Raw genomic sequence first — 16080 nt, 5'->3', positions numbered from 1 at the left:
ATAATAATGCCCACTATTCAACTGCTTCGGGTTGCTCTTGTAACCAGATTGTTGCTGTTGTTGACCCCCTTGATTACTCTGATGGTTGTAACCACCTTGGTTGTTGTGATTACCTTGATATCCTTGGAAACCAGAGTTAGAAACGCCACCGCCATAACCTGGACCGTGAGATCCGGGCCCAGAACCGCCACCTGACCCATGGCTGTCATGGAAAAGATTTGAATTTTTGTACTCCTTCATGATGTGACAATCCTTCCATAGATGCCCGGATGGCCTTTCCTTCGTACCATGTCGTGGGCAGGGCTGATTCAACATATGCTCTAGATTGATACCGGACCCTCCGGCTTGTGGGGGCGGTTTACCCTTACGACACTGACCATTGTTCTGTGCATTGGTGTTAGCCATAAAGTCAAAACTATTATCAGCTTTGCGCTTACCATTGCCTCCCGGGTTATACTGCTGCCCCTTAGCATTGCTGCTCCTCTTCCCCTTCCCTGCTTTATCATCATTAGACTCGGGGTCTTTGGTACTATTAGAGTCAGCGTATTTAACCAGAGCCGCCATGAGTGTTCCCATGTCATTACTGTGGCGTTTGAGCCGCCCTAATTTCTGCTTCAAGGGCATGAAACGACAGTTGTTCTCCAACATCAACACCGCTGAGTCGGCATTGATGCGATCCGACGAGTGTAAGTTTGTTGAGACCCGGCCGACCCAATGGGTTGTTGATTCACCTTCTTCCTGAACACAAGCGTCCAGATCCACAATCGACATGGGCTGTTTACACGTATCTTTGAAGTTCTGGATAAACTGGGTTTTCAACTCGGCCCATGACCCGATGGAATTGGCAGGAAGCCCCTTCAACCAGGTGCGGGCCGCTTCTAACATCAGGGGAAATACTTAGCACATGCAGCCTCACTGAGGTCCAGCAACTCCATGGCCATCTCATAACTCTCGATCCATGCCTCAGGACTTAAATCAGCTATATAATTTGGCACCTTGCGAGGTCCTTTGAAATCTTTGGGCAGATGCTCATTACGTAGATCCGTCACTAAGCATGACATGCCCAAGTTTCTAAAGGTTAAACCTAGTTCCGCAGAGGTGGTCGGACGAACTGGAGTTGGTTGACGAGCCGCATACTGAGCCGCCAGCTCAGCCTCTCGACGAGCTCTACCTTGATCCACCACGTCCTGAGTGTTTGCACCACCGCCCACCGGGTCATGCCCATGGGGTAGGTTACAATTCCGTCCACTGCTTGATACAGCCGGCTCATCGAGATGCCTGCTGTAACTCCGGCTCTAACGAGGGGTAGAATGAACTCGACCACGGCTGTAAGAATAAGCCTGCTGTTGAACTAATGCTATCTGAAGAAGATCCCTAGCCCTCCGTGTCTCAACTGCCGCTGCCGATTCACCTTCAACCGGGATAGCTGCCAATCGAGATGCCATAGCGATCATGTTATCCAAAGGGTTGGAGTAATGACTCGGTGGCGTCGGCACATGCTGTGGCGGGTTGTTGTTCTGACGCGGTGGATCCATCATGCGCGGTTGAACCGGCGTACCCGTCCCAGGCGCTTTGACTCGGTTTACCGCTGCCGGGTTACTGGTTCCTGCTCCTGGCGTGTTAAAAAGATTTCTTTCTTTGTAGACCAACGGCAGACGGGTCTGATGCATCCTCCTCATATACATCGTTTGAAGCGTTTTTGATCCAACATGAGCCAGTAAGACTCCGCCTGAATCCGTTGTGACTGGGCGTCCAAAGCAGTCCTTTCTTCAGCCATCTTAGTGCTTTCTGCATTTAGCTCCTCCTTAGCCTGTGCTATCTCATCGCGCAATCTTGTGATCGCCGCGTTATGTTGATCTTGATCCGCTGGGTTAACCACCGTTGTCAACAGCGTCGTCAATTTATCCAGCAAATCAGTTAAAGCCTGAGCCGGCGAGCGCTCAGGGCCTCCTGCCCCGGCAGCCGCTGCCTCCCCTGACCTGGAAACCAGCTCCACCACAGTTGACGAGTGCTGCACGACCTGTGTTCCGGCCATGAAAATTGCAACTCGATCCGGCGGATCACAGGGGTCCGGAATACTGTCACCATAGGAACGGCCCCCAAGCCGGCCCTCTTGCAGTTGATACAGTGACTCGGTCTCACCAGTGGATGACTCGTCATCAGAGTAGACGACGGTCTCATCACCAGATGTCGGTCTGTCCTCCGATTCCACTCCATGAGTAAATCCCACGAAGGCACAACTCATGGCAGGCCGAATCCGGGCGGGTCTCGCATGCTGAGCCGTCTCGACGATGTCGGTGCAGATGTCCGGCTCAGGGCCCGGTTCACCGATCTTGCCGATTAAGACGTGGATTCCACCGAAGGGGACCCGGTACCCGTACTCCATTGAGCCGGCCTTGGGGCCCCAGCCTGCGTCATCGATGTAGAGCTTTCCGTGATGACTCTTGGTCATCCGGCCCACAGTGTATCCCTTGATCCCTTCGAAGCTGCCCATTAAGAACTCAAAACCATCATGTGATAGCCCCACGATGGGTGCCAACTGTCATGGAAACGTCATGGCAGATGTCCTAGGGTGAGGACTTAGTCGTGCAGCCATCGCATTGAGGTTAGCTTAAAGGGGTTAATCGGGACAAAGGACACGGGGAGTTTATACTGGTTCGGGCCCTTACGATGAAGGTAAAAGCCTAGTCCAGTTTGTAGTTGGTATTGCTAGGGTTTCGATGAGCAGGGAGCGAATATGCTTGACCCAGCTCTCGATCTGTTGTCTCTTGCCCTAAGCCGCCGCTAGGTCGTCCCATTATATACACGGGTTGACGCCCTGCGGCCCTCAGAGTCCCTGTCGGCTTATACAACGTGTCCGGCTCGGTGACCTTTCACATATGCCTTACAATAAAAGTTTACATACATGGCGGTTTATACTCATGGGCCTTAAGCCGCCTTTGGTTCTGGACCCTCTACTAAGCCTATCTATGAATCTCCATATGACCTTGGGCTTCATTGTGATGAATCTTCATAGGGTTGACCCGGCCCCTCCTGGGCGGGTCATACATAATAGTTATATCCCCAACAAAGTGGGAAAAGGGTCAGGTAGTTGGCTTAATTGCGAGATTTTTCAGCGCATAGTGATTGGTTAATTTCTCTCCCATGACTTTTCCTCGCGCCGCTCAGTGCTAGGCACTACATAGACAGAGGGAGTACTCCCTCCAGTCCTTTTTAGTTTGCATATAAGATTTGTCTGAAGTCAAGGCTCAAAAGTTTAACCAACTTCATAGAAAAAATATCAACATTCACAATGTGAAATCAATACCAGTTTATGCATCAGGACTTAAAGTTTCATATTGTATAACTTTAGCATGATAGATGTTAATATGTTTTCATATAAATATGGTCAAACTTTGAGAAGTCTAACTTCAGACCATTCTTATATGCAGAGTAAAAAGGACCGGAGGGAGTACCTTCTCAATGCGTTGTCACGTCGCAAGGCAGTAAAAAGGGGCTGCCGCCACCTTCTATGGTGGCGGGGCCCACCTGACCTATTCATTCTGTTGTGAATCGATGACGAAAAATCTGTTACACAGAAGCTGCTGATGACCCACAAGTACAGGGGATCTATCATAGTCCTTTCGATAAGTAAGAGTGTCGAACCCAACGAGGAGCAGAAGGAAATGATAAGCGGTTCCAGCAAGGTATTCTCTGCAAGTACTAAAATAAGTGGTAACAGCACTACAAAAAAGGACACATCCATGACATTTGGGGCCAAACAAATTTTTTTTGTCATACATATGACACTTCTATGACGATAATTGTGACAAAACCCGGTATCATCATAGATGTGGTGGGCTCCTACTTCTATGACAAAAAATCATGACAGAAAATGGGCTTCTCATCCTGGGCGGGCCGGAGACGCAGCTGCATGACATTCTTTGGGCCATCCATGACGGAAAAAACCATGGTAGAAGCGAGGGGGAGGAAAATTTCGGGGAGTTCCCGGTTACGGTGGAAGGTCGGGGGCCGAGCGATGCGCGTTTCTCTCGTACACATACGCGCATGTGTGCAAGGCGTTGGCTCTAACTGAACCTGAGTGAGGCGTTGGGCTCTAACTGAACCCGAGCGATTGCACAGGCTACGCGTTAATGAACCCGAGCGATCGATCGATGGCTGTTAACTGAACCCGATCGAGCGATTCCTTCGCTACTGCTGCTAACTGAAGCCAATCGATGGGATGAACAGTGAGCGTTGCGGGGGGGGGGGGGGGGGGGGGGGGGGGGGGGGGGGGGGGGGTTGCATGAACAGTGGGCGGTGGCGTTGCCTCTGGATGAATAGGACCCCGTGGTGTGGAGGGCTGGATGAACAGTAGATGGTGGAGGGTGCCCGTGGAGGGGTGGTTGAACAGGACCCCGTGGTGTGGAGGGCTGGATGAACAGTAGACGGTGGAGGGGTGCCTGTGGAGGGGTGGTTGAACAGTAGCCGGTGGAGTAGCGCGCGGTGGAGGCTGGATGAACAGGAGCCCGTGGAGGCTGGAGGAGGTCAACGGTGGAGATGAACAGTATCCCGTGGAGTCCCGTTTTGTGGCACGCCACATCCCTCCCGATGAACAGGACCCCCGTTTCGACCGTAGGAGGTCCGTTTCGTCCGTTTTGCAGTACGCCACACCCCTCCCGATCAACAAGACCCCCGTTTCGACCGTAGGAGGTCCGTTTCGTCTGTTTTGCGGTACGCCACATCCCTCCCGATGAAAAGGACCCTGTTTCGAACGTGGCCGGTCGAACACAAGGTTGTTTCCTCCGTTGTGCGGTACGCCGGGCCTCGTTTCCATCTCCTGTTCCGTCCAAGCCCTCCCGATGAACATGACCATGCATTCCGTTCCGACCCAGCCGGTTGGCTCCCACGCGTTCTGTTGCCTCCCGATGAACACGACGCATTCCGTTGCCTCCCCATGAACACGACAACGACGTTGTTTCTCCGTTCCGACCCAGCCATGTACACGAGCCCTGGCTGTACGTATGCGCGAGTAGGTGTTCGAGACGCTGCCCTTATGTACACATACGTGGCCGTATTTTCTTTGTTGCACCCTGGCCGCTGTACGTACGTGTACATGCTACATGCGCGCCTCTACTACGACACGTACGCGCCTCTACTACGACACGTGCGTGCCTCTACATCCACCAGTATATATGTACGTACACGTTCACGACCAGAATGACAATGCTACGTACGCTTCGACCAGGTGGGTCCCGACTGTCAGGCACTTCCTTGCCTGCGAAGATGTAGCTGGTGGGTCCCAGCAGTCAGGGGGAGAATTGTTTTTTTGCCCGGACGCACTTCCTTGCCTGTGAAGATGTAGCTGGTGGGTCCCAGCAGTCAGGGGCAAACGTTTTTTTTGTGAAATACGATGGCCCGTACGATGGGTCCCTGCTGTTAGGTGGAGGAATAATTATTTTGCACGTAATAAGGAGGCACTTCCTTGCTGCGGCCGTGGATCCAGCTGTCAGCCTCTCCACGTACAGTCCACGTCCGATGGAAGCTGTTCCTTGACCACATTGACCACGCCGCGCCGAGAGCACCAGGGCGGTGGACGACGACGAGGCCTAGGAAGGGGACGTCGCGGAGCCAGGGAAGACGCGACAGTGGATGCCCACGCGTAGAGGAGTACGAGGGTTCACTGGTTCGATGCGGTGTGAGGCTTCCGTCGCCGCAGAATAACAGGGGGTGTGGGTGAGTAGAGGGATGGCTTGGCCAGCGGTGGGAGTAGTAGGGGGCGGTGAGGCCTCCGCCGCATCGCAGCTGGCCACGGGAGGCAGGAGCACGAGGCGCGACCGGCGCTGGTTTGGGCGGCTGGGGCAAGAAGACCAGAGGTTGAAGAAGCACTACAGCCTTTGGATGGACATCGTACGGTCACTGGAGCTAGAATCGTGCATATTGACTAAGTTGACAAAGCCCTCCATCCCTGTCAACTTAATAGGCCCACAAGTCAGCCTGCCACTATACTGGGTCCCAGCTAATAGGGGGGGTATTCATTTTTTTGTGCGTAATAAGGAGGCACTTCCTTGCGTGCGAAGATATAGCTGGTGGGTCCGAGCTGTCAGTGGCGGTAACATTTTTTTCGCGAAATACAGAGGCCCTTTCGGTGGCTCCCTGATGTCAGGTGGAGGAATCATTATTTTGCGTGTAATAAGGAGGCATTTCCTTGCGTGCGGCCGTGGACCCAGCTGTCGGCCTCTCCACATACAGTCCACTTCAGATGCATGTCGGTCGTTGACCAGGCCGCGGCGAGAGCACCAGGGCGGTGGACGACGGCAAGGCCTAGGAAGGGAACGACACAGAGGCAGGGAAGACTCGGCAGTTGTTTCCCACACGGAAGGGAGTACGACTGTACGAGGGTTTACTGGTTCGTCTGCCGTTGCCGGAGAATAACAACAGGTGTGGGTGAGTAGAGGGATGGCTAGGCCAGTGATGGGAGTATGGTGGGGCGGTGAGGCCTGCGCGGCAGCAGAGCTGGCCGCGGGGAGGAGGGAGCACGTAGTCCCGCCGGCGCTTGTTTGAGCGGCTGGAGCAGGAAGAGCAGAGATTGAAGAAGCACGATGGCAGTTGGATGGCCATCCAACCGTCACTGCTTGTGCATCAACCTTTTTATTTAGGAAAGCCTCAAATATATGGAAAACAACATACAACCCATCTGCCATTATTTCTAATAATTTACAGCCCATTTGCTAATTCTTAAGGTTTTTTTGGAGCCCATATTCTTTTTGTTAGCATTACAGCCCATATTGTGGCCACGGTTAAAAACTTATACGAAATTTTGCATATTTCGGTGTGGTCTGAACTGTTTTTAATCCCGAAATTTCGACTCACATTCAAACTGATTTTAAAAATAAATGTATATCAATATAAAATCCAACAAATTCTCCACGCATAAAAATTAATGTAATTTAAAATCTCGAAATGAAAATAAGATATTTGAAACTAATTGCCGGTTTGATGTGTTTTAAAAATGTACAACCCATTTCTCATTACTGATAGGCCATTTTCTCGGCCAGCCGAATGAAGCTCTCCTCGTCTTGAAAGATTTGTAGCCCAACAGGCCTGACAAAGCAACTTACTTGGCAAATCACAAAAAAACTGGGCTGTGGCCGTGGGCCCAGCTGTCAGTCCATTTGTTTTTTAGCCCATTTGGTGGGCTGGGTGAAACAATTATGTAGCATCTATGCAGCCCATTTAAATCCCATGTGCATTTTTCTCGAAATCCGTGGACTTGCTGGGCTGGGTGAAAAATATCATGTTGGGCTAGACGGAGAAATGTTATAAAAACATAAACACATGATTGCACGTCAGTAAAATCTTTGCAAGCTTATGTACGCAATCAATAGGAGTTAACTTGCCAAGTTATATAAAAACAATTATTATTATTATTTTGTAAGAACTTTCAACTTACAAAATAAAATATCATTTTAATTTGATGAGTTAATAGTACGTGGGGTATTATTATTTTTTAGGCTAGACGTGGGACAGTTGAGTTGGTTCTAGGGGAAAGTACTGGGAGAACACTCAGTTTACATCGAAAAAGAAAGTGGGAGAAAATTCAGAGACCTGCTGGGTCCACCTGAGGAGGGGAACATGTTGGGAGGAAGGACATTCAAAGCACGAAAGCCGAGTGAACTAGTTTTTTTACGGACAAGTGAACTAGTTTACATACATAAGCAAATAGCCACTAAAAAACAATCAGGTTAATGGGTTCTTAAAAGAAATATTTCGGACAAAACAAATAATTATGACACATAGGCTAATGCATGAAACACTCAGATGATAAAGGTGCTTATAAACAGATAAAGTACAACATCTAGACCTTCCTGGCACGCTTGATCATGACGCTGCGGCTGTCCGTGTACTCGTCGGTTACGGGAGGTAGACATGCCCTCATGTCCAAGATCTGCTTGTACATGTCGTAGCATGTGTATGCGCCCTTGGCCGCGTTGGTTATGTAGGCTAGATTCAGAGGTACCTCCCACATGTTCAGGTCCTTTTATTTCATGTTGGCGTATCAGGGGTAGATGATGGTCTCAGCGAGGTCAACCACGGATTCCTTCTTCTGCCCGTTGCTGATGATCTTGTATTGCTTCTGGATGTCGACAAGCTTGTTGCACCAGATGGCCGAATCGTTGCGTTCTTCCTTCTCTCCACCATAGCGAAGGTGCAGTCAGCGCTGCCAATGAAACGGGCGAATGCTCCAGAACCTGGTGCAGCCATAGGACTGAGGCGAGGCAGAGCTTCACCGAGTCAGTATCGTTGGTGTACATCACATTCAACTTGGTGCAGCCATAGGACTGAACTGCGAACTCAAAGGGGAACTCCTTGCTGAAGTCCATATCCAGCAGGCGACAACAGTAAGTTGAGTGTGTACATGCGACAACAGTTACTACCCCTCCCTCGTCCGCTGCACGCCCGACAGAAGATGCACCCTCGGCCACACGTCGGTTCATGAGCGGGTCTGTATTGGTACTGTAATAACATGAGTTAGTGGTCACTTTACTTAAATTTAATTAGTTTTAATAGAAATTTATACTTAAAACAAGCAATGCATTCGCTCGTTCTATCAGTGCCACAGGATCAACATGCACAAAAATTAGAATTATTATTCTCAGGACGCACACGATCAGCACATTTGTCGCACTTTCACAAAGATAATACTACCAAGTTTGAACTGTTTGTTATGGTTGTTGTCCTCTGCATCATCATGCCGTGTTTCCCAGCTTGCAAGATTCAGAACCAACAAATAAGATCCAAATAATAATTACAACAAAGATGCCTACACATCTCATTGATTCCCAGCTTGCAAGATTCAGAACCAACAAATAAGATCCAAATAATAAGTACAACAAAGATGCCTACACATCTCATTGATTCCTAGCTTGCAAGATTCAGAACCAACAAATAAGATTCAAATAATAAGTACAACAAAGATGCCTACACATCTCACTAATTCCCAGCTTGCAAAATTCAGAACCAACCCATTAGAGCCTTTTGATAAAGTGAATATCGGGATTAAATCCATCTTGGCTAGCCATGTCATACAATCGAAGAACTTGGCGAATGCTCTTGACTGTCACAACATCTATAGTTGAGTATTCCTGTTTGCACAGCATGTTTGCACAGCACAAACAAGGATAGAGGAGAGCATGATTTCGCTTTAATAGCGGCCTCCTTGAACTCAACCTCCAGCTCTATTTGGATGAGGTCTGCCTGGAGTTCCATGATTCAATTCATGCGCCTTTTTCTGCAGTTCACCTGAAATGAAGGAAAGATTGCATCATTTAGTTAGCAAGAAGTACTTGCTCTTGTGAGCTGGCAGGTTCTTCTTTAGTAGTTGCACTAAAATTGAGGAACATTAAGGTTGGCTGTCCGGCTCATGTAAGGTGCAACTATAATTGTCTTATCCTTTTGTGCAGTTCCACTAAAATAAAGTGCCATTGTGGTCACAGTGACGGCTCCATCTTGCAAAGGCTAATAAAATGTTACACGAGATTACCAGCAAAACTTGACGGAGATTTTGGAAACTCCAATCACCATTTTGTGCAGTTCCACCAAAATTGAGAGATGTTTCCCACGTGACATTTTAGTTGAACTGCACAAGACACTCATTCCAAAAAAAAGTGTTTTGTGCAGTTCACCAAAAGGCCACGATAGCAACAAGGTGAAATGGATATCCCTATCTGCACAAAAAGATAGAAAGTAAACAATTGCTGGTCAATAAGAATATATGAAACATATACAAAATGAAAAGAAGCATCTTAATTATGTTCATGGCAATCACGCAAGGACAGTAGAAATTTTAAAACATCAGCAATGCTTCATGTTACCAGAAGCATTACGATCAACAATGAGATTCCTCAAATATGGGATTACTTTAATGGTGGCATTGCTTGTTTACCAGACACAGTAAATCAACAGCAGCTAAAGAGTTGGTTTAAGGGCATGGGACTGTGGGGACACCAGGACACTCAGCAGCGTAAAGGAGCAACTTACTTATCATACTGGGGAAAACAGCAGGAGTGACATTGTACTATGTGAGGGCAGCAAATCAAATCCTGGAGACCTTGTACTATGTGAGGGCAGCAAATCTAGTCCTGGAGACCTTTTAGTATGTGAGGGCAGCAAATCTAATCCTGGAGACCTTTTACTATGTGAGGGCAGCAAATCTAATCCTGAGACCTTTTACTATGTGAGGGCAGCGAATCTAATCCTGGAGACCTTTTACTATGTGATGGAAGCAAATCTAATCCTGGACATACTCTGTTGACTTGTCCACCAGCCGCCACTTTCTATCCTTTTTTCAACCAATAATAGATATGTTCCTTATCCAGTTTGTACTGTGTTTTCCCATTATTTCCCTTTTCAACCAAGAGACTAGTTGGGTATCCGGTCTCTACTACTTTCACCATATTATTTTCTCTTTGAATCAAGTCCTAGATTCATGCTACAACTTTCCCCCCTTTCTTCGTTGTTTGAACAAAGCCTTAGATTCGAATGCATGAAGTAGCTTTACCTCTAATAATACTAAAAATTTAGGTGGCTTTGGAAGAGCTGATGGGAGTAGAAAAAGATGCACATGCAGACACGTGGGGAGCTGGGGTAGTAGAGCAAGGCTGCTTTCGAAGAACTTATACCTGAGGGTCGTCGGGATGTCGGCGGTGGCATGTCGGATCCGCAGACAATACGGCAGGGAGGAAGAAGGGTCGGAGGACCTCCCGAGCCGTCCATGTGTCGGAGAGAACGGCACGGGCAGAGGATCGGTCCCCTCCAGCAGCTGTGGGTTTCCTCCCTCGGCAGCGATGACCGCGTGAACGATGCACCTTTTAGTCCTCTACACACACCGGCCGAAGGGATACGGCCGGATCCGTGACCAGCGGTGAGCAAAGAGAAAATGTCGCTACCGCTGTCTTGTTTATATCTGGAGAGATGAGAGAATGAAGAGAGCAACCCTAGTAAAGCAAGCGCTCAGGCCCCTGCGTCCATATATAGTGGAGTGATTATCTTTTTTCTCTCCACAACAAGTGTTTCAATTTGTGTATGTGGCATTAAAGAAAAGAAACTCTCTATTTAAGGTGACTGTTGTACGACTCCTACTTACTACTAGTAGTACTACAGTATTGTTCACTTGTGGTCCCCGCCCCTTGAGGGAGTCCTGGATTAGGGGGTCTCCGGACAGCCGGACTATCTCCATTGGCCGGACTATTAGACTATGAAGATACAAGATTGAAGACTTCGTCTCGTGTCCGGATAGGACTCTACTTGGCGTGGAAGGCAAGCTAGGCAATACGGATATGCATATCTCCTCCTTTGTAACCGACCTTGTGTAACCCTAACCCTCTCCGGTGTCTATATAAACCGAAGGGTTTTAGTCCGTAGGACAACAACCATAACATACAATCATACCATAGGCTAGCTTCTAGGGTTTAGCCTCTCTGATCTCGTGGTAGATCTACTCTTGTACTACCCATATCATCAATATTAATCCAGCAGGACGTAGGGTTTTACCTCCATCAAGAGGGCCCGAACCTGGGTAAAACATTGTGTCCCCTGCCTCCTGTTACCATCCAGCCTAGACGCACAGTTCGGGATCCCCTACCCGAGATCCGCCGGTTTTGACACCGACATTGGTGCTTTCATTGAGAGTTCCTCTGTGTCGTCGCCGTTAGGCTTGATGGCTCCTACTATCATCGATAGCGATGAGGTCCAGGGTGAGACTTTTCTCCCTGGACAGATCTTCGTGCTCGGCGGCTTTGCACTATGGGCCAACTCGCTTGGCCATCTGGAGCAGATGGAAAGTTACGCCCCTGGCCACCTGGTCAGGTTTGGAAGCTTAAACTACACGGCCGATATCCGTGGAGATTTGATCTTTGACGGATTCGAGCCTCTGTCTTGTGCGCCACGCGGTCACGATGAGCATGACTTAGCTCTCCCATCGAACAGTGTTAAGGAGATCGCACCGGCAGCCGCTCCGACCCTCAATTCGGAGCTAGTCGCGCCTTCCGCGGACGGGTGGATGGACCCCGCCACGGAGGCCTTACCCTCAGCGGCGATCGAGCCGAACATCGACGTTGCCTTGCACGAGAGCCGTGTTGTTAAACTGCCGGATCCTTCTCTGGCCACGGACTCCGAACCGCCTGCGCCCGTTCCTATTGAATCCGATTGGGCGCCGATCATGGAGTTTACCTCCGCGGATATTTTTCAGCACTCGCCCTTTGGCGACATACTGAACTCATTAAGGTCTCTCTCCTTGTCAGGAGAATCCTGGCCGAACTATGTCCGGCAGGACTGGGATGCGGCCGACGAAGAAATTCGAGGCCCACCCACCACCCACTAGGTAGCCACTGTCGATGACTCAACCGACATGCTCGACTTCGACTCCGAAAACATCGACGGTATGGACGATGATGCGGGAGGCGAAGAGGAACCACCGCCCACAGGGCGCTGGACGTCCACCTCATCATATGACGTATACATGGTGGACACACCAAAAGAAGATGACGACGAGGAACGGAAGGACGCAACGAAGGCTTGTGCCCTCGAGAAGCAGTCAAAGCGGCGGCGTAAGTGCCGCCCCAAATCCCGCCTCGGCAGAAATAACGATCATATAGACCCAGCGTTGGAGCAGGGCGAACCACTGCCGGACCACGGCAATATGGAGAATCAAACCGAACAAACCAATTATGTCAAAGATAATAGTCCGGATGACATAACGCCGGACAGGCACCCGGAGCAGTAAAATGCCTGTCAAAGGCTTGTTGCCACCACGAGGAGTCTGAAAAAGCAGAAGCAAAGGCTCAAGGCTGCACAGGACACACTCTGAATCAGATGGAGTAAAGTACTCAACACAGTAGAGAAGTATGGTGGTAATCGCCCCACCAAGAGCTACCCGAAGTGGAAGTTGCTACCCGAATTCGATGAGGAGGCCCTAGATCCCCCACAACCAAAAATCAAAATGGCCACCTGGCCGGATAGACGACCTCACGGCCAACATGGAGTGGCAAACAACTCCACTCACAAGCCAATAAGCGATCCACAAGAGGGCTCGCACCAAAAGGACGACGCAACCAGATCCATCTATGGACCATGCAAGCGCGCCCCAGCATACGACGTAACACAACAAACATTCGAAGAATGCGGTACACCCAGATACAGGGGTGCCGCACACCCCCTATGTTTCACCGATGTGGTGCTGGACCATGAATTTCCAGAGGGATTCAAACCCGTAAACATAGAGGCATACGACGGAACAACAGACCCTGGGGTCTGGATTGAGGACTATATCCTCCATATCCATATGGCTCGAGGAGATGATCTCCACGCCATCAAGTACTTACCCCTCAAGCTCAAAGGGCCAGCTCGTCACTGGCTTAAAGGCCTCCCCGAAAACTCCATTGGAAGCTGGGAAGAGCTCGAAGACGCTTTTCGGGCAAATTTTCAAGGGACTTATGTCCGACCTCCGGACGCTGACGATTTGAGTCATATAAATCAACAGCCCGGAGAGTCAGCCCGAAAGCTTTGGAACAGGTTTCTTACTAAAAAGAACCAAATTGTCGACTGTCCGGACGCTGAAGCCTTGGCAGCTTTTAAGCATAGCGTCCGCGACGAATGGCTTGCCAGACACCTCGGCCAAGAAAAGCCGAGAACAATGGCAGCATTAACAAGCCTCATGACCTGCTTTTGCGCGGGAGAGGACAGCTGGCTAGCCAGATGTAGCACCAGCAACCCAAGCACACCCGAAGTTAGAGATGAAAACGGGAAATCATGATGCAGCAAAAATAATAAGCGTTGGAATAAAGAAGAGAGCCCGAAGAGCACGGCGATACACGCCGGATTCCGAAGCTCTCGGCCAGGTCAGCAAAAGCCACCCTCCAAAGGCGCCAGAGATGAACTATCCAGCCTGAACAAAATTCTAAAGGCACCCCTAGTAAACCCGTTAATCATACCCACAGAGAATGTTGGGTCTTCAAGCAGTCCGGCAAGCTCAACGCCATACACAAGGGGGAGGATACACCAAGCGAAGATGAGGATGAGTCTCTCAAGCAAGACACTGGGGAACAAAAGAAGTTTCCATCAGAAGTCAAAACAGTCAACGTATTACACGTGATAAAGGGAAGCAAAGCGGCCCTCCCAGATAAATATGCCCAAGGGCCTATCACCCCGAAACCCTGCCACTGGTCGTCTCAACCGGTCACTTTCGACCATCGTGATTACTCAGCAAGTATCCGGCGGACAGGATGGCCTGCCCTGGTATTAGACCCAATAATTGAGGGATACCACTTTACACGAGTCCTGATGGAGGGTGGCAGCAATTTAAACCTGATATACCAGGATACAATCCGCGACATGGGGATAGACCCAACGAAAATTGGCCATAGCAACACTACCTTTAAAGGAGTAATGCCAGGCCCAGGGGCTCACTGCATAGGCTCCCTGCTACTAAAAGTTATATTCCGTTTCCCCGATAACTCCCGTAGCGAACATTTAACCTTCCACATTGCTCCATTCCAAAGAAGTTATCAAGCACTACTCGGACGCGAAGCTTTTGCTCGCTTTAATGCAATACCGCACTATGCTTCCCTCACGCTCAAGATGCCCGGTCCACGTGGCATCATTACAGTGAACGGAAATATTAGGCGATCTATGCGCGCTGAAGAGAATGTGACTGCCTTGGCAGCCGCACACTAAAAACGGCCTCACCAACTAAAGCATTTGATAGGTCGTCAAGACCACGGATGCGGTTAGGCGAGTCCAGCGCTGCTATATGTAATTTGCACCGGCTTGATGGCCACACCCCTATTACAAATACAAGGGGCTCAACGTGCACAGACAAGTGCCAATTTCTACTCATTTTTAGTTATACATGGTTTCTTTAAAAACTATCTTTTTGCACGACAACTTTTTCACCTAAGTTCCTCTCTTTTATAGATGACCATCGTGCTACACCTGTCCAGGATACGGCACAATGGAGACACAGGCGCAGACGTGCAGCAGGGGCCTACTCCAAGGATTCTTTTTAGATTAAGACCCCGCGTAAACCTTTTTTACTGTCTCTTGTTGATACACATCCACCGAATTCTCAGCACAATTGAGAAGGATGCTGACGTCTTGGCATGTGGCCACGTCAGAATAATGCACGTACCTGGAGACAAGGGGCTTCTTACAAAGGGCACTATTTAGGCCCGGTTTATACATAAAGACCGAATACCTTAGGGAGTGTTCGGCGTCGCGAGTTTGGCCTTATATGCATCAGCTCTGAATCATTGTCTTTGGTCAAATGTTGGGTTTGCCCGACTCCTGTGTTTTGGTGCCTTACGTTCCGCTTTATCGGCTAAGGCAGCACTAGGAGAAGTACTGCAATTGTGCCCTGGTTCATCCGGACGAGCACCTCAGTAGAGAAAGCCGAAAACTGACTGTCATGATATGGCGTGAGACTGGTCAACCACTCTATGACCTATCGGAATGTTAGAATTCCTCCGCCTTAACGAAGGGCCATTTTCCGGCCAGGCATGTACGCACCCCGAGATCGGGAGAGTGCGGAGCCACAAGGGGCTATCTAGTAGCCCCATTGTCAAACTCCTATGGCTAAGTGAAAGTGTTAAAGCATTATAGTCCGGTTGCCTCGTTCGCTGCGCTATCACCTCCTTAATAGGACCAAGACGTTGGGTTAAGTGTGAACACACGTTTTTTGTGAGCACCTCCGCATTATATGCGTGGGGGCTGAAGCCGACGACTGCAATCTTTCAGGTTATACACATGTATACATAAACGGCCGCACAGGAGGCATCATATTACTTCCAGGCAAAAGTATAAACACAGCCTTATAAAATTTCGTAAAAACATTGTGTTTACAATGGGAACACATATCACTCAAACATAATATTCTTCGAGCACTCGGCCTCTATCAGACGAGCACCCTCGAGATCCTCCTCGAAATAGTGCTCGGCAGCCACTCGGCCTATGGCCGAACCCTGCGCCGCAACAGTGGCAATGTCCATCTCCGCCCAGTATGCTTTAACACGGGCAAGGGCCATCCACGAGCCTTCTATGCACGCC

The sequence above is a fragment of the Triticum urartu genome, chromosome 6 (genome assembly GCF_003073215.2).
Source record: "Triticum urartu cultivar G1812 chromosome 6, Tu2.1, whole genome shotgun sequence".
NCBI classification, from domain to species: domain Eukaryota; kingdom Viridiplantae; phylum Streptophyta; class Magnoliopsida; order Poales; family Poaceae; genus Triticum; species Triticum urartu.
This window is presented reverse-complemented; position numbering follows the sequence as displayed.